Raw genomic sequence first — 27,433 nt, forward strand, 5'->3', positions numbered from 1 at the left:
CAGCGCCGCGGAGGGCGGGCAGGGCTGCGGCTCCCGGGAAGCGGCTCCCGGGAAGCCCCTCCCGGCTCCCGGGAAAGGGCGGCGGGCCCCGGCTGGCGGCGGGGAACGAGCCCGGGCGGTGGGTCGGGCGGGCCGGGGCCCTGCGGAGCGCGGTGGCCCCGCAGCCCCTCCCTCCTCCTCCTCCTCCCCTGGGCTCCAGCCCTGCGCTCTATACAGGGCTCCCCACGTGATCCAGGCGGACGTTTCAATACTGCTGCACAGACACACACACACACACACACACACACACACACACAAAAAATATTTCTGGAAACTTCCACTCCTAATAATTTACAGATTATGCCGCACGGGTTTCGCCCGTGCCCGGCCCAGGCCCGCCCGGCCCCCTCCCCACGAGGAGCATCCCCCCGCTGCACCCGCGGCCGCGCTCCGCCGGGCCGGGGATGCTCGTACCCCGAACCCCATCGCGGCGCACCCCCGCCCCTCAGGGCTTCTCCACGGGGTCCATCGCAGCTCTGCCGGCACACACCACGCTCTGTGCCCCTCGCACGGGCGCACACACGGCTGAGCCCCCACAAAATCCCCCCCTCCGCCTTCCCCACCGCGATCCCCCCCACCCCAACCCCAGCCAGCCCTCGCTTACCTAGGGGTTGCTCACAGCCTCTTCCTTCAGAAAAGTAGGGGCGGGCGAGCCAAGTTTCTAACCACCACCGCACGCCACCAAAAAAAAAAAAAAAAAATTGGGGGAAAAAAAAAAAAAAAGACCACCAAAAATAACCCCCTCCCAATTTAAAAAAAAAAAAAAAAAAAAAAAAACACACGGAAGGAGGGAAAAAAACCACCACGGAAGAAGGGAAAAAAAAGAAACCACACCACGGAAGGAGGGAAAAAAAACCACCACTGAAAGAGGAGGAGGGGGGGAGGAAAACGAGCGCTCGCTGCTCGGCGGTGGGTCGGGGTTAGTGGCGCCACTCCTCCTGCCCTCGCAGCGTGCCCGGCCTGGCTGCACCAGGCGCCCGCCGCGGCCCCCGGGGCTCCGCGCCCGGCTCCGCTCCGCGCCTTCCCCTCAGCCCCGCCGAAGGGGCCGGCGCGGCGCTGCGGCCTCGCTGCTACGGGGGGAATCGTCCCCGGCTGCGCCTCCCGCGCCGCCCAGGCCCGGCCCCGCTGGCTCTCGCTGCCCCTGCGGCTGCCGCCCTCCCCGCCCGGCGCTCAGTTCGCCCCCATCCCCGCCGCCCCCCCGCCTTGAGCGGCTCGCACTAAACTTGGCCCCCCCCTCAGCTGCGGGTCCCCTACGAGCAGGTCACACACGCGGCGGCGGCGGCGGGGACTGAGCGCGGCGCGTCTCCCCCTCCTAATGCCACAGGCTCGGAACCGGCTCAAACCGGTTCAGACTGGGAGATTCCATCTCGGTTTAGTTTTCAGCCCATGGCGCCGCGGAGCGTTTGGAAACCTCGGGGGCCCCGCCCAGCGCCCGCTCCCATTGGCCCCGGGACGTGCCGCCGCGCAGGCGGCCGCCGCGCCGATTGGGCGGCGCGGCTGTCAATCCGCTGCGCGCCACGGAGGGGCGGGGGGGCGAGCGGAGGGGACCCGCCCCCTCCCCAGCAGCGCTGAGGCGGGGGGGGGCGCTGCTCTCTGATTGGCCGAGCCCAGCTGTCACTCAAAGGCGGCGGGGCCCCGCCTCCGAGTTCGCAAAGCGCGGGCGCAGGCGGTGCCGCGCTCCCATTGGCCCGCGGGCGGCGGCGGCGTGACGCGCGCGCCGGAGCGCGGCTTTCGGGGCCGCGGCGGGAGGGGGCGGGGCGGCCGCGGCGGGAAAGGCGGCGGCCGTTGGGCGGCCCCGGGCGCGCGCCTCAGGGGCGAGGGCGGGAAGGGGGACGTGAGGGGAAGGGGTTCGGGGAGGTGGGCTGTGAGGGGAAGGGGCTCGTCTGTGAGCGGGAAAAAAAGAGTTTGGGGTCGCCGCTCTGGGAGGGGAAGGGGGTTTGGGTTCTGGACCGTGATGGGAAGGGGTTTGGGTTCTGGACCGTGATGGGAAGGGGTTTGGGTCTCTGGTCGCTGAGGGGAAGGGGTTTGAAGGGTCTGGTTCCTGTGAGAAAGGGGTTCGTGGGGGCCGCTCCATGAGGGAAAAGGATTTGGGGCAGTTGGTCATTGAGGGGAAGGAGCCCGGCGGGGCTCGTCAGTGAGGGGAAAAAGGGTTTGAGGGTGCTGCACTGTAAAGGGGAGGAGTTCGGGGGGACTGGTCCCTGAGGGGAAGGGGTGCGGGGCTCTGACCCTCTGCTTTGAGGGGCGCTGGTTCCTTAGAAAAAGAGGTTTGTGGGAGCTGCTCCTGAATGAATGGGGTTTGGGGGGTCGGGTCCGTGAGGGGAAGGGGCTTGAGGGGCTGGTCGATGAGGGGAAGGGCTTTGGGGAAAAAGTTTTAGGGCAGGTTGGTCCCTGAGGGGAAGGGGTTGGGGGGCTCTGGTCCGTGAGGGGAAGGGGTTCGAGCGCCGTCCCGTTAGTTCTGAGGCGCAGTTTCTCTGCGGGAGTACAGCGAGGGGATGGGGGGGACGCTGTGTGGCAATGGCGAACATTACTCACCGGTGTTCCTCTCTGGGACGGGGTAGAGTAGAGTGTAGTGTCTCACTGCCCTGTGAGCAGCAGGGACACCACTGAGGGGCTGGGTGCCGGCTACCGCTTCCCCGGGCGGTCCTGTGCCCTCCGCCAAGGCCTGTGCACATTGCAAGTGTCCCGTGTCCCCCTCCGGCACCTCTGTCCATGGGGTATCCAGCTTGCTTGTGTCCCTCAGCCTCTCACGGCTGCTTTCCAAGGGGTGGTTCAGGCAAGGCTGGTTGCCCCGTGCATAAATGTGGAAAAGCTCTTATCAGTGAAGGTTCTCTGTACCTACATAAGCATTTCTTCAAAACCTTATCTCCTCTTTTGAAAAAACAGCAGCTATAGAAACTTATGATTCACTTCTACGAGGCGGATACTGTTATGAAGTATCTAAACGCCCTTCTAGGAACGAGTTCAATAGTTTCCATCACCCAGTCTGAAGCAAAACTTCCCCTCTTATATTCTTGGGGTGGCATTGCACTGTCAGTGAAACATGTTATGGAAGTGATACTTCTGTGGAGTGCCCTGTCCTCTTGGTGGTCTGCAAAGAAAACTAGAGCTTTGTGAGGTGGTGCTCACTTGTGCCATGGCTGGGGGTATGGGAGGGAAGCTTGTGCTTAAGCACTTTTGCACAGTTTAAAAGGGGGGGGGAAAAGTGGTGTGTATTCAGCTGGAGACTACAAAGAAGTCTGTCCTCTCAGATACGCTGACTTCAGTTCACAAAATCATTTTAGTTTGCCCTGATCTCTTTTTCTGAACTAAAAAAAAACTAAGCAAACTGGACAAAACTTTGGGTTTGCTCTGGTGGGTTTTTGGGGGGGTGACTTATTTGGTGAGTTTTTTTGGTCTGGTGGGGTTTTGTTTGGGGGTTTTTGTTTGGTTTGCTGTGTTTGTTTGGGGTTTTGTTGTTTTTATTTTGGTTGGGTTTTTTCTAAATGGAAGAAAAGATCTGGAATTACAAGTACTGACCTTTAGGAAAGGTTTAAATTGTCCTTAGCAGTCCTGTAGACTATTCAGCGTGATACAGAGAGATTAATTTTTTGATACTTGTATTGTTTGCCAAACTACATCCTTACACTGTGAAAAAGAGATCTGTGCTCCTATGTATATATATTTATATACATATATAATCTTTGTACGTTATTTCTTTATCAGTTTTGATTTTAAGGGGTCTGCCCTGATACTTGTCTGGTGAAATAGAAGCCTCTCAATTACTTTTTACTTTTCACCTGGAGGCTCTGAGAAGCTTTTGGTTGAACCTGCTGGTGAAAGGTCTCCATGGTTTTGCTAAAAATTTGTGGCAGAACTAAATGGAGTGAGTATAAGAAGAAATAGCATGCTTGGGACCATTTGGAAGCCAGAATTTTAGAAAGGAGAAAAAAAAATCATCTGAAAATGGGCTTTGGGATTATTTTGTAAGCTATGAATGCCAACATAAAGTGTTCAGTAACATCAGGATTGCTAATGGTTCAACCTGCCTATGTCTTTCTCATTTTTCTACTTTTATTATCCTATAACTCTACTTTTTTTAGTTGGTAAAAGCATTTCAGTATTTATTTTCTAAGAGTAATTCCAGCCCTGGCTTAATAAAGCTTATCTTCAAGTTTTTCTGTATGAATGTTGTAGTTTTATCAGAGCATTTTGTAACCTCGTCAGATCAAACTTCTCTACAGCTTATATAATTTTCATTACATTCCAGATGTATATAATGTTTGGAGTTTTGCTGGCAATATCCTAAAGTTTACCTTTAAATAAAGCTTCATGCTTCTTTAAAAATTAATTAGCTTCCCCAGAAGAGTTTCAGGTGTTGGTGAGTTTAAGTGGGAGTTGACTCATTCAACCAAGAGTATATATTTATATATATATATATAAATATATATATTAGTGCTGGGAGCTTAATCTGAAATTATGACATTGCAAAGTATGTGCAAAATTCAGAATTGAACTGAAGAGTGATGTCCTCTCAGCAGGTTATTTTTCTTATTTGTTTATTTGGATAAGGCTGCTTTGGAGCTCACAGCCCAAAAAAAGGAGGATATTTAACATGGTTGCAACACTGGGCTCTTTTTATATAGGAAAATTAGCCTCAGGATAGTTGCCCTCCCTAATAATAAGAAATGTTGGACAGTCCTTATTGATAGAAATAATAATAAACTGATAAAAATCCTGGCTAAACTACCACTGGAGTGAAGTTTGTGCCTTAGCAGACAGGTACTTTACTGTGCTGTTGCTAATAAGTCACAAAAAAGAAACTTAGTGGTATGTTTTTGAAGCCTTTGTCAGCTTCGTGGCCTCACAGACAGTGGGTGTTTGGCCATGAAAATACTGGGTTGTGCTCAAAACATGGATTTTTTTTTTTTTTCTCCCTCTGATTTTTTTTTTTTTTTTAATCCATACCTTCTGTGGGGTGTAACAGTTTCAATTTAGTCTTCTGTAGTGAGCCTCGAAAGATTTCTGGTACAATGAAAATCATACCATACTTGAAGAAATAAACATCACTGCACATACTTACACTGTTCTGGTTGCCTTGCAAATTCTGGAAGGGCTGTGAGGGTTCCAGTTCCTCAGTTCTTCATTTTGTGGGGCTGTGTTATGTGCTTTTCTTTCCTTTTTCTGTTGGAGAAATAATGCTTTTATCCCAGTACACATTTATGTTTTGTGTAGAAGCCGAGAGGATGCAAGACCACGTGATGCCAAAGTAGGTCCTGTGTGGTGTAATACTGGCTCAAGGTATTACTGGCCTTAATTCCTCAGTTAAATTTCTTGGGAAAAAAATATAAATAAGGCCCTCGAAGAGCTGGAATGTGAATGCTCTTTATTTCTTTCATCATGCATGAAAGTAACTGCATCCTGTAACATCTGTCTCAGGGTGCTGTGTTTAATTCACTTTGTTTATCTTGCTCTGGGTGGGTTGGCTCGTCTAAGAATTTACAGATCTGTGGGGTTTGCAGTGTAACTAATTGAAGGCAGCACTGGAGTTGATGGGATTGAATTTGAAAGTCGTTCCAAAAGGATGGGTAGCCATAGCAAGCTGGTGGTGGTAAGACCAGGGCTGTGACTCCAGCACTCAGAATAAACAGTTCCTATGTGTGTTTTGATGTTCTTGGCCCTGGTGTTCAAAACAAACTGATATAAGAGACCAAAAACTCGGTTGTTTGGTTGGTTTTTTTTTAACTTCTCCTGCTTGTTCTGAAGGTTCACTTCTATCTTCCTTTTGTTTTGTTTCGCACAAAAATGTTTTAAGCCTTGAAATGAGTTTGTTAAACTGAGTGTAAACTATTTGGGGAGCAGATGCAGCTCCTCACGTCTTCGTCAGGTGTTGGTGGTGCCTCAGAATGAAATGTGGTTTTAATAAATGACAATTTATTAAAAACACAACAGGGCTTAGCTTTGCTAGTGAGCTAAATCCTGTGTTTGAGTAGAGAGAGTTCCTGGCTCATCCATGGCACTGGCTGTGCTTATCTCAAATAACATTTTAATGGTTTCTTTTTTTTTTTCAGAAACAGCCTCCCTGTGTGGCTGAACATGCCGTGGGATGAGAAAATCCACCCCTTCTCATGTGTTCTGTGAGGAGCCAGGTAAAGGCTGGTTGAGAAACCAGTAAAAAGCAGCTGTTTGAACAGGGTGAGTGTGTGTGGATCCCAACTCCTCTCCCACACATGCTGTCAGTAGTTGTTGTAAGCTCATTCTTGCTGTTTTGTTACCACTGTGCCCTGGCCGTTGGCTCCTTTATTAGATGTTCACTCTGGCATTTAGGCCTTGCTGGAATCAATAGAAAAATTTGCTTGGGTTTCAGGTCAGCACTGTGGCCTGGGAGTGATAAAAGCCAACTGCACACTAGGCTGGATCAAAAGGAGCATAACCAGGAGATCAAGTGAAGTGATTATTTCTCTCTGCTGGTCTCTCATTAGCTGCATCTGGAACACCATGCCTGGGTTTTGGTCTATCAGCACAGGGAAGAGATGGAAAACCCTGTGGAAGTCTGGCAGCTCAAGATGGAGGAGGGACTGAAGGAGCTGGGCAGTGCTTATTGGCTTTCACCCCAAAGCTAAAGAGCTGTATGGTGTTCTTCCTTTTATATTTTATGCAAACATTTATTTATTTATTTTTACTCTTCTGGGGGTTTTGAACATCCTTCCTGTGAATTTTCTTGAGCAGTTTAGCAGATCATCTCCTTTAGCTGCAGTCAGTTTGGTCTCCTGAGGTTTTTCAGCAGCAGTGGGATTTTCTTAGGTGCTGTACTTGCATTAGTTGTGCCTCCAGGAAGGCTGAGGTTCTGACAGCAGGAGGAGTCAGACAAGTCAGAGAAAAACATCCTGTTAGTGTCAGAATTCCTTGACTTAAAGTAGGACTAGTAAATGGAAAGACCAGGGAAGGGAGAAAAACAGAGCTGGGGAAATAATGCAAAGGAGAAGAGAAGGCAGGTGTCGAGTGAGGCTGAAGTGAAAGGAATGAGGCATTCCAAGGAAATTGCCAGCTGTAAATTTCCAAGGATGTCTGGGCAACACACAAGTAAACCAATCCCTTACTGTCAGGAGTGTCATTGTAAACAGCTCCAGCCTCCACCTCATTCTTCAGCAAAGGCCCTTTTCCCAAACCATTCCTTCCTGGGGACCGTGCCCTGACTGCAGAGTTGTTCCTTTACCCCTCTGTGTCCATGGCCAAAGCTTCCTTCTGAGAGCAGGGAAAGATGCCTTGTGGTTTCCGCTTTCTCAGGCAGTTGTCAACTTAGTTCTGGGATTATTGACATGACAGGACCAGGAAATATGTTTGGCTGATGAAAGGAATGCAGAGAATTTGCTCTGTCCTTCCACTCTTACTTCATGTCATTGTAGAAATGGCAGAACTAATCCTGCCTGAGCATCCCTCTTCTCATGGAGCATCTGCTGTTGTTCTTAGTTGAGGTTTTTTTTTTTTGGGGGGAGAGTTTCTGATGTACCTCTTTTTAATTACTTTTGTTTCACTCCACTGTCTCTTTGGCCAAACTAATTTTGCATTTAGCTTCATTTATTCTTGTGTGGAAGAAAGCAAGTGGTCTGTTTTGATGAATGTCCCAGATCAGTGATCTCAGAGAGGCCGTAAGAAGAATATTAACAGCATTTGCAGATGATCATAACTCAGGTGTTACAAACCCAAGTAGAAAGAAATAATGCAACGTAATCTCAAAATCTTGGAAACAGGAAATTGAATGTAACTGAGCGCGGGGGAGAAATACAAACTGGTGTCCTTGGAAAAAAGAATGAGAAGTTCAGTACAAGGGAAAGCTTGGAAAGTAGTAATAACTGAGGGAGAAAGTGGAGAGCAAATTAGATTTGCCTCTGCTCGTGACAGGGCAAAGGAAAGGACAATATAATTAGGGAGGATCTGTGGGCAGATACTTCAACAGCAGCAGGGGAGTGGCCTCCAGTAATTTTGAGACCACTCCTGGAGTACTGTAGCTAAACCTGGGTTTACCATTATCAGTGTGTTGTAAGCAGATGGGCAGGATTTTGGAGGTGATTGGGAATTAACAGCTGGGAGAGCCAAGGTGTGAAATGTGTAAAACATGGATGAGGAAAAGCCCGGTAGGAACATAATCATCAATAAACTTCCTCAAGCAATGAACCATAAACACCATTGGTGAGTATTTTAGATAATTAAAACTCTAAATAAGAGTTTTAATTAGACATTACATTTAAGCCTGTAAAATAACTTTTCACAGTGTGTCCAAGTGCATGAAAAAGAGCCTCAGAAGGAACCAAGCAAAACATTGGGAAAACTCACGGTATGTTACATGGGACAAATTCTCCATCTGCAGCCTTTTTAAGGTGTAATCTTTGTGCTGTCTCACTGATGCAATTCTTCTATCAGCCAAATTTTGCTGCCCACGTTCATGTGAATTGTGCTGATGCCAAATGAGGTCAGAAGGCAAAGGGAAAGGTAAGAAGCTTCCCCCTTCCCCTAGTAAACTCCTTCAGATAAGTGAGTTTAAAACATTTTTTACCGAAAAATCTTTAAAATGGGACTTCGTGTGTAAACAACTGGGCAGAGTTAGATACAAATATTCCTTTTGCATTATATAGCTATATGGTAAGTCTCAAATAAATTGTTCTTTAAGAACTACTAAAGTGTTAAACCAGATCTGGTCACCTTGGAGACATTCCCTAATTCTGAGAGTGTTGAGGTTGGTTTGGTTGGGTTTTTTGACTTACCTGCTTTTGGTGTTACCTCTTAGCCTTGTTTTTTGGTCTGACCCATTGCAACTTCAAAGCACCTTCGGGTCTTTTTTTAAGGAAAGGTGAGTATTAAAATAAGAACCAAACTGTAAAGGTGGTTCAGGAATCTGAGCTAAAATAACCCATCATGTTCAGTGCTCTGAATGCCACTGGCACAGGCTGTTGGTTCTCCCCAATAAACACTGTGTTAAATCCAACAATTGTCTCTGGGCAATTGTCTGTCACTTAGGTCCACTTTTTCTTTGAAATGGAACAGCTAATATTTAATTGTGATAATGTATCTTATATTATTATTTATCAGGTATTACCTGACCTTTTGAGTCAATAATCTCTTGAATAAGTAAACCAACTCCAGATTGCAACTTAGGAATAGATATAGCAGAGATAATAGTTTTGTCTTTAGCAAATTCTTGATTATAAGATTGATGAAGCTCTGTCCTCTCTATGATTTAGTGGGCATGTGATAACTTTCAGTCATTAATCTGATTTTAAACTGCCCACAGAGAGCAAGGGATAGCTGAAAAAACCCCACTTTATATACACAGGTAACAGTGACACCCCTTCTGGAGTAACAATCTCTTGCATCCTTCTCTAAGTGGGATTGTGGATCACAGGATATGAGTGCAAGGGTATTAAAATGACTGTGAAAGATGGCACTTCCATGATCATTGGTAGATTTAGTGGCTGCCAAATTCATAAACATGTCAGGATAAAATACAGGTTGTATCTCTGAGTGAGATTTATCTCAGTCCAGGCATAGCATTAGAACTGAGCCTAAATTCCAAACTGCCCCTCAGCAATTCCTCATGTTTTTAATGCATTGCCTTTACCTTCCATGCTGTCACATGGACACCTTGGCTGTCCTTACCCCAGGATGCTTTCCCAGTTCTGTAGGGAATGGCCTGGGAATTAAAATATATTCCCAAGTGATGAACACAACTATAATTCCAGAACAAGTTTCTTTTGTGACTTTCCAAAATGAGCAAGCTAATTTTTTTTTTTTTTTATGTTAGGAAAAAAAAAAAGAGTAGAAGAAGGAAAGGAGTAAAACCAAATTGCTATTTAGGTTTTTCTTGGAGAGGTGATATTAGGGAGCAGTTTGTAGGAAACTGCAGCTTTCAGTTCTGGGCAAATAATCTGTGATGAAATAAAAGCTCTCATGTTCTTCCCAAGGTTTTTGAAGCTGAGCTGCTAGCTTTCTGAATGTAAATCATTAATATTTAAGCAATCTTGATCCAATTCATTAGGACTCTTGCATTTTTTTTTCATATTTTCACAGTGAACTCCTTGATTTTAGATTTTTTTTTTTCCTGATTAAGCTTTGCTTCTCTTTTTTTACTCATTTCTCTTTTTCAGTCCATAAATTAACGTTCAGCCTTTGGCAAGCTGCATTTTTCAAGTGCTGCTCTCTTCTGTCATACCTGTGACTAAACTTAGTCTTTGATCATGTTCCTTTGTGGCTGGTCTTTTCCACTCTGAAGGGAAAAATAGGACTAAAAAAAAATAAAAAAAAAAGAGCATTTCTATCCTTAGAATCCTTTTTCCCCTGTGAGAATCCTTTGGAGAGTTTCATTTTAAGGAAACATCCCTGCAGGCCCTGTTTTTGTGTGTCCAGGTACCAAGAAGCAATTTTGGATAGAAGGAGAAACCGAGAACAACAGCACTGCAACAGAGGCTGCCACACATTCCTGGTGTGCCAGAGGTCAGCACACTTCCAAGGGGGATGGCAGCAACACCCTCCCCTCTCAAAAACTGAACTTCCCTTCTCCCTGTAAGAAAGGATTGTGTCAAAACACCTCCAGTTACTTCCCAAAATGTGAAAGGTGCAGGGAAGGTGTGGAGGTAGGTGGCCAGCTCGTCTGTGGGGATGGAGAGGCCTTTGGTGAGTTCATCCTTCCTTCCAGGGCTGCAGGGAACATTGGCTGCAGGGCTTTCCTTCCCGGGGAATTGGATTGCAATAATTTGGGAAATGCAGGTCTCGAGAGCTGCCTGCACAGAGCAAATTGGTAATTAGAAACATGTGTTCTCCTGTGAGTGTTCCAGGGAGCTGTGTGGAGCAGAGGGAAAGCTGGGATTAGCACAGTGTGACAGCTGTACAGATGCAAACCTGGGGTGCCTTTAACCATTTGAACCTCACCACAAACTTGGTTGAAAACTCTCTGTGTTCATAGGCTCTCTAGTTTGATGATTTTTCCCCTGCCAGGATTTTATGTGAAGATGGCTCTTTTTGACCAGCCTGTTTTACAAGTTGTTTCTTAAAAGTGACTTTTTATTAAAAGAAAACTAAAATACTGGTATTTTTTACTCCAACTGTAGGAAAGAAATATGGGATGATTTAGTTAAGTGTCACCTAGTAGCAATTAGCCTTAAACCCTTTCCCTTAGGAAAAGGACTTTGGGTTCTGAATCTTAGTTTTCAGATGCCTGTCAGCATAGAACCCACAGAACTGAACAAAAGATTTCTGGGACAATGTACATGAAATAAAATTGCACTTTTCATCTGCCAAGTCTTTCACTCTTGCTTTGTTTAAAATTGCCACTTGCAGGGAGGTAGAAAATCACTCTGTGAAGTGTTTCAGCAGAACGAGCTTGTGGTTATGGCAGAGTAATGGAAATTTTTATACTGATTTCTTTTGTAAAGGGGTTTCTCTAAGGAAATACCCCATAAAACCTGTGGCTGAAAAACAGATGTCACCTCCTCTTGCAGTGGAGATGATACTTTCCCTCATGAAAATAATTAACATGTAATGCTAATGTTTTTAATATTCTTCTGCAAGGGGAGAAAGTCATTCTGTGTGTGATACTCAGTAGGTCACTCAGGTAGGATCAATAATCCATTAGCAGGAATCTCTTCCATTTAACACTTACCACTGACAAGTTCTTCTGTCCTTTCCAACCCAAAAGCAGTGCAGAGGAGTAGTCCAGGAGGTTAAATTGTGGGGGAAGTTAAAATAGCACCAAAAATAGTTTAATATAAAGGTGCTTAGCAGAAACCACATCCAAAGCAACCTTGTTTTTAGTCCAAAATGTCAAGTAAGTTGAGAGGCACAGTGAGGACACTTCTTCTGTAAATACTCTGGTATCGTGGCCATAATACAACAAAATGGCTTTACAAGTGTTTATTACACCTGATTCCTCAGAGCAGTGTGAAATGGGTCCTGCCTGGAGAAGAATGAAAAAAATAATGCAGAATTTTTAGCTGTGACTGGAAGGATTTCCAGTTTTGTTATTTTAATAGATTGTTGAATCAGTGACCACAGATTTTACCTACTGTTGGTTTGGGATTATACTTTGTTATCATTTAGAACAGCAATTTAAGGCCAAATATATTTTTCCATGTTCCACTACTTCTGTAGAAAAAGGAAATCTTCCTATGGATACTACTGTTTGGCACAATCTAAAATATGTTTAGTGGCTTTTGGTTTTTTTTCTAGACTGAGAAATCAACTTTGAAAGCAAACCAACAATAGAGGCATTCATGGTTTGCTTTTTAAAAGCCACACATTGTCCTATCTTATTCAAAGCAGAATTTTTTTCTAATAACCAAAGTCTCTGAGACTGTTTTTTAAAGTTTGTGTAATAGAAATAGTTGTCAAATCTATTATGACAGTCTAGACTAGGCACAGAAGGGAACTCTGGGGAAAGCATGGAGATTTTCTCATGGAAACAGATAAGGAAGGGGAAGAGTCAAATGCTTCATCTATTTTAAATAAGTTGTCTAATCTACAACCTTTCAGAACAGTTCAGTTGTGTTCTTGGGAGGGGGGGAAATGGATACAGTGGATTGTTCTGGAAGAAAATGTGCCATTGTCAGCCCCACTGTGCTGGGGGAGTGATAAGAGCCTGTAAAAACCCTGTGTTGTTCCCTAAGTAGTCCAGAGGCAAAGCTTTTCCTCTCTCCTGAAGGGATGCTTGTCCTGTCTGAGATGGATTAATAGCTTGTCACAGGAACACAAACCAAGCCATCCAGTTTAGCTGGAATAAAATGGGTTTATGTTCTGAAATCCTGAATGGAGCAGCTTTTCCTAGTGGGGAACAAAGACACCTCCCAGGCTGACGCTGTGGGGGGGATCAGGGAACAGCATTCCAAGAGGGGCCTGGATTGGTTTGCATCTTCCCATCCTGATCCTGCATCTTCCTCTGCCTCCTGACACCAGCTGGAATAAGGTGCATGTGAGGCCAAGGCTGCCAAATCAGGTGAGCAACTTCTGTTGAGAACTTTTCACTGTGCAGAGCAGTAATTTCGGAGCCAGGGACCACTGCAGGGACAAACTGGGGCTGGAGGGTCCTGGGAATTCGTTCATGTGTGCTGGTATTTGGGTCACAGGCTGATGGAAGGGGAGAACACAACCCTGCAAGTTTGGGAATGGGAGCTGAAAAATGTTCCAGGAGCAGGATCATCCCTTGTGGCTGCTGGTAATTAGGTAAAATTTGCTGATTAATGAGGCCAGAGTTTCACACACACTTCGAGCCAGCACTGAAATCTCACCTGACAAAAGTGATTAGTTTTAACCTGGATATGGATCACTGTGGCTGTAGAAAACTTATTTTCCAGTAGGGATGGGTGTGTAAATAGGATTAAGTGGAAAGGGGGGAGCAGAACATGTTTATAATGACTTAAACTGTATATTCCCAGAATTTGGGAATATAAAAAATTAAGGGGAAAATAAGACAATGAAATGTATCCTCTTGGCTTTGAAGCTCTTTATCTTATTAAAACTCTTCCTTTACTCAGACTCTTGCTCAGATCTTCTGCTGTACCTGCCTATTTAGGTTGGGTGAGGACATTCCCAAGCCAACAGCCCTCTGATCAGGTGTAGTGATGTTTGCTCTCCCTCCTTCACATTTATTGTATGTCTGAAATATAAGGCAGTATAACTCCCCTTGAAGGTATACAGCTAAAAAGCCAAGTTACATACAAATAAAGTAACTTCAGATGCACAGGGAAGTTTTCAATTACAAAAAAAATCAGAAGTCAAAATCCCTTTGCTTCAAGGGAGGTAATTTATTTTTTTTTTCTGCAGTGCATTTTCCAGTATATTCTACTTTGGGCAACACTATTTAAAAATTCATTAGCACATGTAAATAATTAGCAGTCTGGATTGATTAAGATTAAACCATTAAACAAAGATTAAACCATAGGTCCATATTGCTTGTTTATGTGGGAGGTGTAGAGCTGATACAAACAGCATCCATGGAGGGCTGGGGTTTTTTGCATAGTTACTACAGCTGTGACAGCACTGAGAAAGCCAGTAGGAAATAGTTTTTGTGTGCAGAATATAAAATGTATCCCAGGGGATGTGAGGGAAACATCATTAGCTGAAAATGTAAACCTTAATACAATAGAAACTATGAAGGGGGTACGGGATTTAGTAATTTCCCCCAATTTTTTTATCATTAGTGACGTTGCTGGAACTGACAAAAAAACCATCAGTCTTGTCAGTTGGCACTTGGAATATTTCTTACTTTGATAGGAGGAAGGAGGAGCAAGAGCAGTGGGAAATATCTTAATTGTCGCCCCGGTGCCTGAGGTAAGGATGGCAGAAAACACCTTTTGCAGCAGCTGGGGAAGGTGGTGGCACTCAGAGGCTCTGGGTGCAGCCCAGTGAGCACCAGAAATGTGATGACTGTCAGAAATGGCACAGACCTGTGGGGAGGAGGCAGGTTGGAGGTCAGGAATCCAGAAAGTCCACTGGAATGAGGCACAGGAGGAGCAGGACCGAGCACAGACCAGTGGCTTCAGCCCCAGTTTCAATGTGTCAGTGGGCAGAGGGTGTTTGGGGGGCTCACCTGAGGCTGGGCAGGGCAGTTCAGGCCTGTTGATGCACTCAGGGTCCAAACAGACTCTTGGCTTTTCTAGGCAGCTTTTATTACCAGAATTGCTTTTGGTATAGGGGGAAAAAACCCACTTTGCACTTGGATTAAACTTTAGCCACTTTAATTTTCACCCCAGCAGAGCTCCCTGTTCCAGACAGATTAAACAGTGCCAAGTGCTGCTCTCATTAGGAACACCTGAACAGCATATTCTTTGTATAAAGTTTACCCTTCCTATTAATTGAGGTTAATTGTAGCTTTGCAATAGCTACCCACAAGAGGAAAAGAAGAGTGTTTCTACCTCTGAGCTATAATTTGTATTTATAATTTTTTAGTGGGATTGAAGGTACCACAAGTTTAAGAACCTGTTATTTGAAGGCACAGTGCACACACAGAGAGCTAAAGACAGGTGATATCCCCCAAAAATTTATCAAGTCAGAAAATAATGTAGGAAAGAAATCTCCCAACATCCACACAAAGTGAGACTTGAGGAATCTGTGGACTTGGACTTGCTCAGGTTTGCAGAATGTATATTTTTGACATGAAACTGTGAAGTCAAATGTTTCAGATAAAAGGCCAACATCACAACAGGTGAGATGGTATTGGAGGGTATTGGAACACATTCAAACTCAATGTGTTCCAGGCTCCAAACAAGCAGGTTTGATTCTGGTTTTGGGTTGGTTTTCTTCCTCTCTGGAGGTTGTAGCCAGCATTTATCAATTGAGTTATTTTGCATTTATTTTCATTGTTTGGAGACAATAAATTCTCTGTGGCAAGAGCTGCTAAAACACTTAAGTATGGCATTTGTTGGCCTTCCCTGACTGAAGAAAAACCCCTCTAGTTTGTAATCACTCTTTGAATAGTAGTCTGGGACCCAAGGAAGCTACTTTCAGCAACAGTGTTTGCTGTGTCGTTTATCCCTTCAGAAAATACAATTTTAAGGATCTTGGTAAGTTTTTGGAACTTGCTGCTGACCAATCTGCAAATTCAATACACCTCCAAGGTTTTCTCAGAGACCTAGAATAGCTTTTTTTTTTTTTAACTAACTATTGGAATGCAGTTCATATTTCATTTGTTAATATAGAGATTTTTCCCGAAGTTCTGGAAGGGTGGTAGTTACGTTACTCGTACTGGAAGAAAACTTCCCCCCAAATCTTAATATATCAAATACAAATCAAAATACAGCATTTGTGTGTCCTGGAGGGGGCTCATTGTAAGGAAATAGCCAATAGCAATGATATTTTACTGTTGAGCTGGGATAAATCATCACCTCCATCATCTCATATCTAAAACACTTGTGAGTCTAATCATCATTATTTTTGTCAGCCAGTACTTTGTGTTTTCCATCTCAGCAACACTCATTGTCACACAGCAATTTCACTTGTTAATCCTGTCTCCTGCTGAAGTCTCCTTGGCCTGTTTCTGATCCAGCACGTTCCTCCTCCTGTAGAGAAATTGGGATTTGAGCTTTGAACAAACCTTTACCCGTTTGCATCCTTGTGTTGTTAAAAAAAAAAAACACCAAAAAATAATCTGGTTTATGGAGATTCCCCTACTACAAATCTGCCCTTAGATTTCTACTGCTGGAAAATTGCAAATTGCTCTTTGAAGTACAAGTTTAGTGCTTGTATATTGATGTTTTACAGCTGCTCTGTCAACAGTGTTGGGATCCTGGTCCATGAAATTCCAAGTCTGTCCTCTAAATTTGGGCCTATAATCACAGTGTAGGCTTAGCAAAGGCATTCCTATATGTTCTAAAGGCTTAAAGAGAAATCCACTGAATCTTCTTGTCCCAGAAATTGGAGGGAGATCAGATTAGCCAAGAAGTAATCTGGTCATGGCAGAATGAGATCTGTCACACCTGAACAGCCATGGACACACGGACACTGCCAGAGCTGGAAGGCAGTTTTCCACAGCTGCTTTTGGGGCAGGGTTTCTGTCAGCAGCTGTGCTGAGGTTATCCATGCTTCAATCCATTTCTGTGCTTATTCATGAGGGACAAAGATACTCCCTTGGTGCAGCCAACAGAGAAATGCCCAGTGCTACCAGATTTTCCTCCTTGACCCCTAAAGTTATTTAGTTTGTCAGTTTGGGTTTGTGCTCTGCTTTCTGTCCACAGCTGGGAATGCCCTCTGACAGGATGCCTTGTTGGGAGCAAAACCCCAGCCCTGGGTGAGTGTTCTGCTTTGGAGTGGAGCAGTGACAGTTTGCTCAGCCTGGAACCTCCTTTCCCTTCTCTCAAGGGCAAGTGCAGTGCCTGTTGCTGGTCCCACCATGAGGAACAGTCAGTGCTGTTCCATGTTAGTTATGACTCATCCCTGGGACTGTTTCTTTCTTTCAGAACTGCCAACTAAGCTTTTTCTATGGTCGTTCTCAGATACATTCCAATCAAATTGAGGTGGGTTACTCTAAACAATTCCATTGCTCATTTGAACAGAAATGTGTTACAGATGCATTGTGAGGGTTAGGTGGAGAGACAGCACTGCCCTTTCAGCTGGAACAGGGGCCCTCAGCAGGGAATTCACATGTCCTGGAGACAGAGACTTCTTCTTTGCTTCTTTTTGACTTTCTGGTGTCTGATTCCCTCCTCAGCCCCTTATGAGATGAAAGCTGCTTTCATTGCCTTCCTGAGCAAACCAGCCCCTCAATTACAGTCAACAAATCTGTTCCTCCTCTGGTTTGAGTTTTAGGATGACACACGGTGAGAAGGTGACAAGGAGGTAAAATGCTTTGTGTACAAGGGGTGTATTTGTGGTATTTGCCACCCCCACAGATTCTCTAGGCTTGCACAGCAGCAAAGAAGATCAACAATCACAGGAGGAATTTTTCCACTTGTCACTCCCAGACACCGAATCCCAGAATGGTTTGGGTTGGAAGTGGCCTTAAAGCTCATTTAATTCCAACCCCCTGCCATGGGCAAGGACACCTTCCTCTAGATATGTGTGGATATCTGAGCTGTTCAGGATTTAAGGCAAACAGCCCAGCTGTCCATCCCTGCAGTCAAACTGGGGTGTTTATCCTGCAAGATGATGTTGTCACAACATTGCTTTGGAAACGTGACACTAAATTTCATTGAGTCACTTAGTTATGCTAACGTGGTTTCCTTGCAGCAGCGAGCAAATGTCTGTTACTTCTGGGTTTATCTGTGAAATTGTTGATGTTGCCATCAAAACATTGGCTTGTCAAGTGCCCCAGACTAAATTGTCCCAAATTTTAATGAGCTGAGTTTTACACCTCAGCTGGTATAAGCAGGGTTTGGTGTGGAAAAGCAGAAAAGTATTCCCTGTCACCCCCTTGCATTCCGTGTGGCACAACATGGGACTGGTTTGGCAGAAAACAAATCTGTCAAAAGCAAGATTTTCCTTTCAGATCGACCTGTTGAACTGACCTGCATGATCACTGGGTCTAATGAGGGCTGGCAGGGAGGGACAAGCACTGCCTGGAGCTTTCCCTGCCTGAAGTTGTCCTGGATTGGAGGAAAAAATCAAGATGCTCTTACCAGGAACGTTTTAGTCCCGGCTTAGTGCAGCAAAACATTCTTGCTTGTCTATTCCAGCCCATTAGACCCGGCTGCTTCTTTATTTTTCATAATTATTTGATAAATTACTTGCTATTAAAATAATTAAGCCATGCATCTTGGCATTATTTACAGTTTTTTCTCATGTTATTAAGCTGTAATTTGACCAGCAGATATGAGCATAATTTACCATATGATTGCATAGCTTTTAATGTGTGCTTGTGCAGTGAATAGCAGCTATAAAACTGAGTGGTTTGCCCTGTAAAGGGGCATGAGGTCATCATATTTCTTTGAAAATATAAAATTAAGTATCATTAAATCCTATAATTATGGAGCTATAGGTTATATTTGCAACTTTCAAACATGGAGTCAGGTAGCCTGAGTCTTCTGCCTGTAATATTCCAAGAATTCTGTCAAAGTTGTACAAATTCAAATGTTGTGCTTTACAGAACAGGAGATACTTCCCCAGCCCTGTCTTTCGGTGTAATTCACTTTTTGTTCTCTTTTTTTTTTTTTCCAGGAACTAAGGCTTCCCAACATGTTTGTAACAGCAAAGCAAACAACTGTTTCAGGAATTTGTATGTTTGTGGTTTTTTAAATAATAAAAACTATTTTAATGTCTATTTTTCTTGTTCTTTATAAATTATGTGGAATTCATAGATGATATTGTATGACTGGTTATAGGCTATTAGATTTTTTTTTTGCTTTACACAAATATTTAGGGCTCTTGATTATTTTCCTTACCAAATTTTCTTAGTTTTTTGAAAAAGTTTGATTATTTGCTGTTCCTTTCAAACCTTTACCTACTTCTAAAATAAGTGATTATTTCCCCCTTGTTGTGAGTTGAACCTGATTTATGTTACTTCTACCCTTCTAATTTACTTTTCTACTTTCTAAGACAGAAGATGTTTTAGCAACTTAATCAATCTGTGATTGATTCCTGGCATTTCTCATCATCATCTGTAGTCCCTTTTACCTGGTGAAGGTATGTAATGTATACACACGTGTATAATAGAATTTTTGTTCAGTGCTATGTGTATTTTAAGTGTTTTTAGAAAAAAACTAAAAATTAATTTAAAGGTTGTAAAAATCTTAGGCTTCTTATGTTAGAGGGATGTATTACACCACCATTCTGGAGATAAGGGGTGATTCTCTGATTCTGTGGCATTACAATAAATACCGTGATGAATCGAGTGAAATAAATGCTTTGTGCCATCTACTGGTGTTGGTGGGAGCTGCGTTTCAGCTCAGAGCCTGAATTGTGACTTTAACTGAAGTGACAGTGTGGTAAAAGAGGGAAACTCGGTGTAAATAACAGGAACGTTTTGTATTCTTACCTCTTCTCTGCATTTAGTGCTAACTAGTGTTAAACACGTGCTAATTGAAACTGCCAAGTTGTGCATTAAGCCTTTTTCCCACCCCTGCCTTCCCAAACGTGCCCTACAACTTCATCCCTATTTTTATAGAGCCTGGAAACCCTTTTTAACAGGTAGGTCAGTCACGTTTTACCAGAATTGAGCCAAGTCGAGGTGTAAACTGTGCTGTGAGTTTGAACATGGTTTGTCTGGACACGTTACAGGGAGTCATCCCTTTCTATAATAATTCCTAATTACAATATATGTCATTATCACTTTTACTTTTAATAGAGTCTAAAAAAAAACCCCTCATTCTCCCCTATGGATTTTTCTCTGCTGTTTGTCCCATTGTTAAGCCTGGACTAATAAAGCTGCTGCTCTGGGGGACTTCAGCCTAACACAGGGTTACATAAGGCCTTTTAGCTGAAACCTCTTTGTATCCTACAGCCTCATAATAGGCCATTGTATTTTCTGGGATTTTTATAAGGCTCAGATGTCACATTGAATTCTTGGCTGTTTCAGGATCATCCCTGTTATCACTGGTGTGTTTAATACATGTTGTGTACATTCTGATTAGAGATATTGCTCTGCAATGGGATTTGGTTCTTTCCTTGTTGGCTTTTCCTTATTTATCTCTCAAGGGCATAAACAGTGGATCCAGCGTCCCTCTGGTAATGGTTGTTCTATACAAAGGAAGAAAATCTGAGAAAGTATTAGTGAAAAAAACTCTTTAACATGAGAAGTTTGTGCTTTCAGGGGTCCAGATACTTCACTTGCTTATGCACCCAAGGATTCATTTCCAGATGGAGTGTAGCCTCCAGGAGAGACACCTGGCTTGGAAATGTGCATTCTCTGGGTCTGCTTCTGGTTAAAAACACAGCTTACCCTGTCCATGAGAGAGGTATTTACCTCCTTTGCAAAGGGCTTTTAGATTTGTTGGGTAAAAATACTTTATAAGCAGCTAAAAGCATATTTTTGAACTAGTTTCGATACATATAGTTGGTGATATAATTGTATATGCTTTGAAAAGCTGGATGGACAAGATATTCAAATTCTTTGGTTTGGTTAATTTGGAATGACCTAAATGCATATGTATGTATTCATACATGTTACCTGCTACAAACACAGGTACAAAAATGAATACAGTAAATTAGTTGATTTTAGATTGCTTTTCAAAGCATAAACATCAATTTAAGTAAAACTGGTATTGCTTTCAGAATGGCAGGATTTTATTTATCCAAGTATCAAAGGTGGATCAAATGCAATGATACAGAAAGGTGTTAAAATATTCAGTTTTTTAATTTTCCAATTTTTTTTCTTGTTTTGCAGGTAGATGCCCAAAACATTCATCTTTGCTTTTTTTGTGACTGATCGTTATGCCTGAGAAAATGAACTGCAGTAAGAGCACAGTTAACATGAATTTTCATGGGGGGAAAGTAGTTAATTATTGCAACATTACAGCCACTGTGATCAGAACAGTGACTCATGCAAGTGAAACATATAATTGTCCATGTAATTTGTTTGAAGTCAGTTGGGTTCCAACGTTCTCATTCCTGGGTACAACTCTTAATTTTTCTTTATATATTTTCCCTTCAAAGTCTGCTGGAATTTGCTAGGAGGGTTGGGGTTTTTTTATATTGTTGTTGGAGAAAAAGATATCAAGATGTGTCTGACAGCCTGAGATGGGCAAGACTGCTGCAGCTCCATGTCCCCAGCTCCAGCCAGGAGCAAGGCTGGAAATATATTTCCCACAGGACTCTACCACATCTCACTTGTTCATTGTTTAAACCAGAAGCAGCTCCTGACTTCTGCATTCCTTCTTATCCCCCTTTTTAATCACTTTTCTTAATACTCTTGCATTTTTTGTTGTATGTAAAAGACTCTGGATTTGGGTAAGATTCACTACAGTGGGAAGTATTGTGGCAGGAATCCAAATCTAACCCACTTTGTATTTCTGGAAGAAAAGAACACTTTTACTCTGGGAAAGCTGGAAAATGCTGCTCAGGTTTGAAGCAAACTTCACCTTCTTTAATATACTGAACACCCTTTGTCTGCAGCCTCTTGAAATCAGGAGAAAATGGCTGTGGATGACTTAAAACCTGCAGGTTTATACACCCCTTTTCTTGTGGATTCTGCTGCATCCCAATGATTCAAAAGCAATGTTTTTTAACAAATTTATACAAGGATGTTGCTGGCTTGAGTTTCACAGGGTGTGCAGCTCAATCCAGTGCTGTGGATTTACAAATACACCCTTAATTTAATAGGAACCATTACTTTCTTAGTTTGCAGCGAATTAATTTCAGATAGGGAGTGCATTTCAATTTTTTTCTTCTAAATTACAACTATATTTTCTGTTCTACTGCATTTTGGTCTTGCTGCCATGGCTATAACTGGTAAAACTGCCACCCAGGTTCTCTATGCCACATGTACTTATATCATTAAGGTTCTTTCATACAGCATGGGCCAAGCTTCCTTCTGAGGGAAATGCCTTAATCCTTCACTTTATGGGCTGTGTCCATGCAAAGCACAGTTCCTTTGCATTTTTTCCCCACACAGATGGGTTGGTTGTGGTTTCTGTAGTGTTACAGAAGGCAGGAATTGAAGCAGAGCATATCCTTTAGGAATTTCATTCCTTTCAAGACAATGTGGGAGTAATTCTTTCTGTGGAATTGTTTTTATGCTCACATTTAACCCTACCTTCATGTGCTTGCTTTGTGATGGCATCTTTTATTTTGTTATTCTGGTGATGTGACTTCCTTTTTTTTTTTTTTTTTTGTTTAGCAAAGGGGTATAAAATTGGTGCCTGTCTGTGACAGAAACTGGCAGGTTGTCTTTAATTCCAACAGCAGAGGCCCAGGGTCCACTGTTGCCATAAAAACACCCACAGAAGGATTTGTGGCACATAACAGGCTTTCATCTTGCTGAGACAAGAAAAGAAATAACCACCAATTCCTGACCTAGGTCAGTCAGCACACAGTTTATTTTGCCTTGGGAGACATCATGAAGGAGACCAGCATGGAGACCAGCTGAGATACTGCAGGAGCATATGAGGAGCCAGTTGGAATGACTTTTAATCCCTTTTCTCATTTAGTCCTGAGGTTAAAAGGTAAGTTAAATCTCCTTTGGGAGGAGAGATTGTTGGATAATACTGGTGTAAGAATTAATCATAGAAATTCTTATCAGTGTTGAAAATATGCCCTTAGAACAGAATGAGCTGTGAGTGCCAGACCTCCTGAGGCTCCAGGGCCTTGGAGCACCAGTAAAATAGAGGAGAAGGAGCTGTGGCCTCTGCTCCAAGTTCACATGGTGATGCCATAAAGTGCTTATCTACCAAGTACTGGACCTGTTTTCAGGAAGGCTTGAAAAGGTGGAGATGCTCATGTTTTGCAGTCAAAGGCAGATTAGTTCTGGACATTATGGGAATAAGTTATTTTGGGAAACAGAGCCCATTAATTATTGTGGATCATCAACAACTAGAAAAGTTGTTCTGGCTGCAGTGGTTCCACCACAGACATGACTCTGGGCTTTGCAGGTGTTGTTCATCCCAAGGGAGCTCTGAAGAGAAAGGATGGTGGAGCCTTGGACTGCAGGGAGTCTCGTGCTGTTCCCTGTGAGTAAAACATTCACTGCTGTCACTAAAATCAAATTGAATTAATCTCAGGATTATGTTTTGTGTCTGAGAACACAGTTGAGGCAGAACAGTGGACATGGTAAGGCAGTCAGGTTTAAGGTGTTATATTTCTTTTGTCATTAAAACTAAGCTCTGCAGAGACTGAGTCTCTGGGGCCTGAGAAGCTGGGGGCAAACTGCTCCATCCCACCAAACTTGCACTTTGTATCTTTTGCTGCCTCCTGACTGTCCAGCCCTGCTTTAGCATCAGTACAAAAGTGATCCAAGCTCCTACTGTGGCCTCACGTGGCTCCTGTTCCTGCTTACACAGCCAGGTCTTTCACCTGCCTCCTGTGGCACCACCACCCCTTCCCATGTTCCAGGACAACAGGGAACAGAGAGCTGGCATTTGGAGCCCAGCAAACTCTGAGTCAGGCTTCTCCCTGCTCCTGTGGTTTATAACCTTGATCTGGGAGCTAAAAGGAGCTTAGTGCAGCCTTTCTGAGGAAGGCTGGTTATGTTAGAAGGTGAGAGGAGGACAGGTGGAGGATGACAAAGGAGTGAGCTTTTGTTCAAGGCAGACATCTGATTCCCTTGATGTGGATGAGAGCACAGCCCTCTCTGCACAGCACAGGCAGTGCCAGGCAGAGGCTGTGTGCCCTCCCTGGGGGTCTGACAGGACAGGGAGAAGGAACTGGATTTTTCACCTGTCAAAGGAGAAGGTTTCACGGTAGGAAGGACAGGAAAGGGAAAAATATGTGTATCCTTCCTTCTCAAGTTGTCTTTAAACACACGTGGAAGGTTATTAAACAAAAGAAGCTGTGTGGAGGTAAGACATTGCTACTCCTCTCAGCAGAGGGCTCTGTATTTAGGGCCCTAATTTGCAAACTCAGTCTCAGGTGTGGGTCAGGTGAGAGATTTGAGAAGACGCCTGTTCTCAGTGTGATCTGTGCTCGTGACAGAACAACTGGCTCGGGGCCTGATTCTCTTTGCTTTGGAGTTAATGCAACACGAACTTCTCTGAAAACTGGATCAGGGTCATGTAGCAAATCACCTCCTGATTTCACCTCCTGTTTAATTTCTTTCACTTACTCTTTGTCTCATCAGCTTTCCTCTTCCCTGTTTTTTTTCCCGGTTTTACCCTTGTGGAGGGCTCTGGAATGCACACAAACCCAGCCCAGAGTGAGGGGCTGTGTGAGGAAAGGTCAGGCCAGCCCGGGGCACACCAGGAGCCGGCTGGGCAGTGGAAAGTTACAGCTCTGAGTAGATCCCTGATCCTGCAGGAACTGCCCTGCTCCCTTGGAAACGTGATACCTGCCTGGGAGATCCCGTGTGGAAAAGGCTGAAACGCTCCTGAAAGTGCTGTTCTCATCTGAGGGGAGGAAAAGAGTTTAGGGTGATCTATCACGTCCTTTTAATAAGGGAAATTTGCTTTAATCCCCATAATCTGAATCTGCTCTTTATGGTGCCAGAGACTGCAAATGTTTTACCAGTGTTTGTTCACTGAAAACTATCATGATAATTTTGCAGGAATAATTTTGCAGGATGATTTTGCAGGAATTTCATGTGATAATTCTGCAGGAAAATGACAGCAAGCATGACTCCAAATGGGAGAAGTGATGGAGAGAAATAGGATGGGCTTTGATAAGAACTGACTTCAGCTTTTAGTCCTTCCCTGTGTGTTGTGTCAGAGCACACGTAGGCAGCCATGCAATAGTATTTGCTTGTAGCTATTTATGTTTCACAGGGACACGGAGTGGAAATCAGTGGTAAGTCCTAATGTAAAACTGTCTTTCATCCACAAGAAAGAGCTGTTTGCCCGAATTTCATTTGCTAGACATAATAGGGAATTTACCTTTCTACTTTCACTTTTGGTAGGAACTCATTCGGTGCTGTTTAATTTAATTTTACATGACATTTTAGTAACTCCCATCAAAAGATCTGGGTGAAGGGTCATGACAACAGCCCAGATATTTAGCACAGTTTTTCTCTAAAGGAATCAGTGAATTGTTTGACCAGAGTGAAGTAAGAATTCCCCAATGCCTTGTGAATGAATGTGCTACAGACACAAAGGAGTTTCATTAACTAGTGTGAACCTCCAAAAGAAAAGGAAGTACAGGAAGAGAACCTGGTGAAATGGGTGTTACAATTGGAGCTGGAGCTGAGGGTCACACAGCAGGTTTTGGGTCTGGTTATTTGCAAAGGATGGGGTTTCCCTTGCTGTAAACTGACTGTTGTTTTTCTTGTGTTTCAATAGTGCCTCTGAACTCTCATTTTAACAAGTGACAAGAATACTATGACATTATTTTTCTTGGCATAAAAAGTGTGCAGCTTAAATTACTGAGGTATCATTAGTATAATAAGATGTCAGTATCACTATTCCCATTTTTCATTTCTCTTTTTTCTTCTTCTGTCCTTGGCTTCTTCAGAAACACTCTCAAAGTGTTCATGAGATGCAGCCTTTGCCACAGTTGATACCAAAGACCTTCCTGCAAATTATGTTCAATTAATTCCTGGTAAATATGGCTTTTCCTCTTTACACACCTTGTAATGATCCAGTTCTTTAGCAAGTATACAGACTCAATCCACCTTCCCATTCCTTTCTCCCAGCCATGAGTCTCTGGCCATTTACAAAGGCAATGATAAAACAGGGAAATGATCAGGAATTTGCTGATCTTGGGAACCCAGTGAGACCTAAACCAGCACTAATCTGTCCTGTGGTGAAGCTGAAAGTGGTTTGCCTGTTCTGCCCAGATACAACCAATAACATTCACATACTTTATGGTGGCTGGGATAACTGCATCTTTCTAGAAACTTGTATCAGGAAAGATAAGAGCTGGAGCAATTCAAAGTTAGTCAGACAGGGCACGTTTTCAGTTCAGGGTGATTTTAAAATACAGGGCACCCAGAGTGGTTTTAAGTACATGGGAAGTGCATCACTAAGTGGTGACTAAACTCTGACACTGCAGCAGAGACAATTCAGAAGACAAGCAGTTCAGGTTGTCACTGTGATTTACAACACTGGTCAGAACAAGCTGATAGCAGGTGTTAAAATTAAACTATATAGATAAGATTTAGCAATGTGCTTCACAAATGTCTTGCAAGCTACTGGAAAGTGGTATTTAAGAGCTGCTTGTGTTACTATTTTGCACACCCTTGCTTTGTGAGAGTTAACTCTGAATCTAGGAAAGAATGACAACCTTATGCAATAACTTCAAACATTGTTTCAATGCCTTTATACAGTGCTTCTGTATAAAATTTCAGGCACAAATTCTACATTTAACTCCTCAAAAGCTTCCTTGCTGTGTGTGAATCCTGTTCTCCAACAGGCCATCCAGTTACCTCGTGTGGAAAGATAACTTTTGTTCAGCAACCAGATGGCTAAAATGCAAAGAAGATCTCCTTGCTCTCTTTCTTTCTCTTTTGTGGGCCACACAGAAAAATTACCCTTCAATTTGAAAACCTAGTTCTCGGTTCTGGCTGCGTTTAGGGCATCACCACCGATTTTCTGTAGCATTAACTGACTCTAGAAAGATAAGTCAGCACAGAACACTTAGAGCTGATGCTGAATTAATGCTCCATTAATAAAGGTAAGCAGGAGGATGATCTTCTGTTGCTCTTCAGAATATCCTGGGCAAACTCTGAGAAGGCAAAGTCTTTTTCTTAAAGCTCAAACAGCTCAAGATGCCTTCAAGACAAGAAATAAGCAGCAGGCAAATGAGTGTTGCTTTCCCAGTTCCAGTCAGACTCCCTGCATGCTGCCAGAGATGGTTTGTGACCTCTGGCACTCCTTTCAATGGGCTTCAGGAGCCAATATTAGCACAGGCTGCTCTCAGAGTGCCTTGGATACTATCTGTGTCCATGGAACTGGTCAGAGTGAGGCTGGCAGGGTGGCAGTGACTTGCAGGGGTTTGTTTAGCATTCCTTGGGACTGCAGAAGGTCAGCTCAGCACCACCATGACTCACTGCACTTCACAACACTTATGTTTTCGCTGTGGGTTTTCCTTAAAACCCATTCTTGGCCAGTAAAGGGGGCACAGATTGAAAGGATGGCACACTGGTGCTGATTAGGAGTGCTCTGTGACCCCCTGGGGAGAGGTAGAAGGGATCTACCATCAGAGACTGTAAAAATTGGTCTGAATTTATCTCTACAGTAAGCCAGTGGTCTGGGAGAGAAAAAATCTTGCTCAGGGTAACAGATTAAAAAACTACAGTAAAGTAAAAAAACTGTCTGCATTTGGGTTGTAAGACTTTCAGTCTTTTAAACTGTACCCTCACCCCAAGAAAAAACTAAGTTTTCTATTTTCTTACTTTTTACTATATCAGGGGCTAGTAGCT

General features: G+C 43.6%; 1 protein-coding gene and 1 long non-coding RNA gene across 2 annotated transcripts in view; one reads left to right on the forward strand and one right to left on the reverse strand.

Annotated features, from left to right (window-relative positions):
* The window catches only part of XPO1 (exportin 1), a 33,920-nt gene extending 33,158 nt beyond the window's left edge, over nucleotides 1-762 (reverse strand). Inside the window, exon 1 of the mRNA XM_032682355.1 lies at nucleotides 644-762. The gene's annotated coding sequence lies outside the window, so the exon portion shown is untranslated. The remainder of the gene's footprint in view (nucleotides 1-643) is intronic.
* An 18,283-nt stretch (nucleotides 763-19,045) lies between these two features.
* Nucleotides 19,046-25,595, forward strand: LOC116784881. The gene is made up of 4 exons (XR_004356283.1): nucleotides 19,046-19,116; nucleotides 22,333-22,592; nucleotides 23,019-23,096; nucleotides 25,525-25,595. It is a non-coding gene; the product is annotated as an uncharacterized LOC116784881 (long non-coding RNA).
* The last annotated feature ends 1,838 nt before the right edge of the window (nucleotides 25,596-27,433 follow it).

This window comes from Chiroxiphia lanceolata, chromosome 3 (genome assembly GCF_009829145.1).
Source record: "Chiroxiphia lanceolata isolate bChiLan1 chromosome 3, bChiLan1.pri, whole genome shotgun sequence".
Classification (NCBI taxonomy): domain Eukaryota; kingdom Metazoa; phylum Chordata; class Aves; order Passeriformes; family Pipridae; genus Chiroxiphia; species Chiroxiphia lanceolata.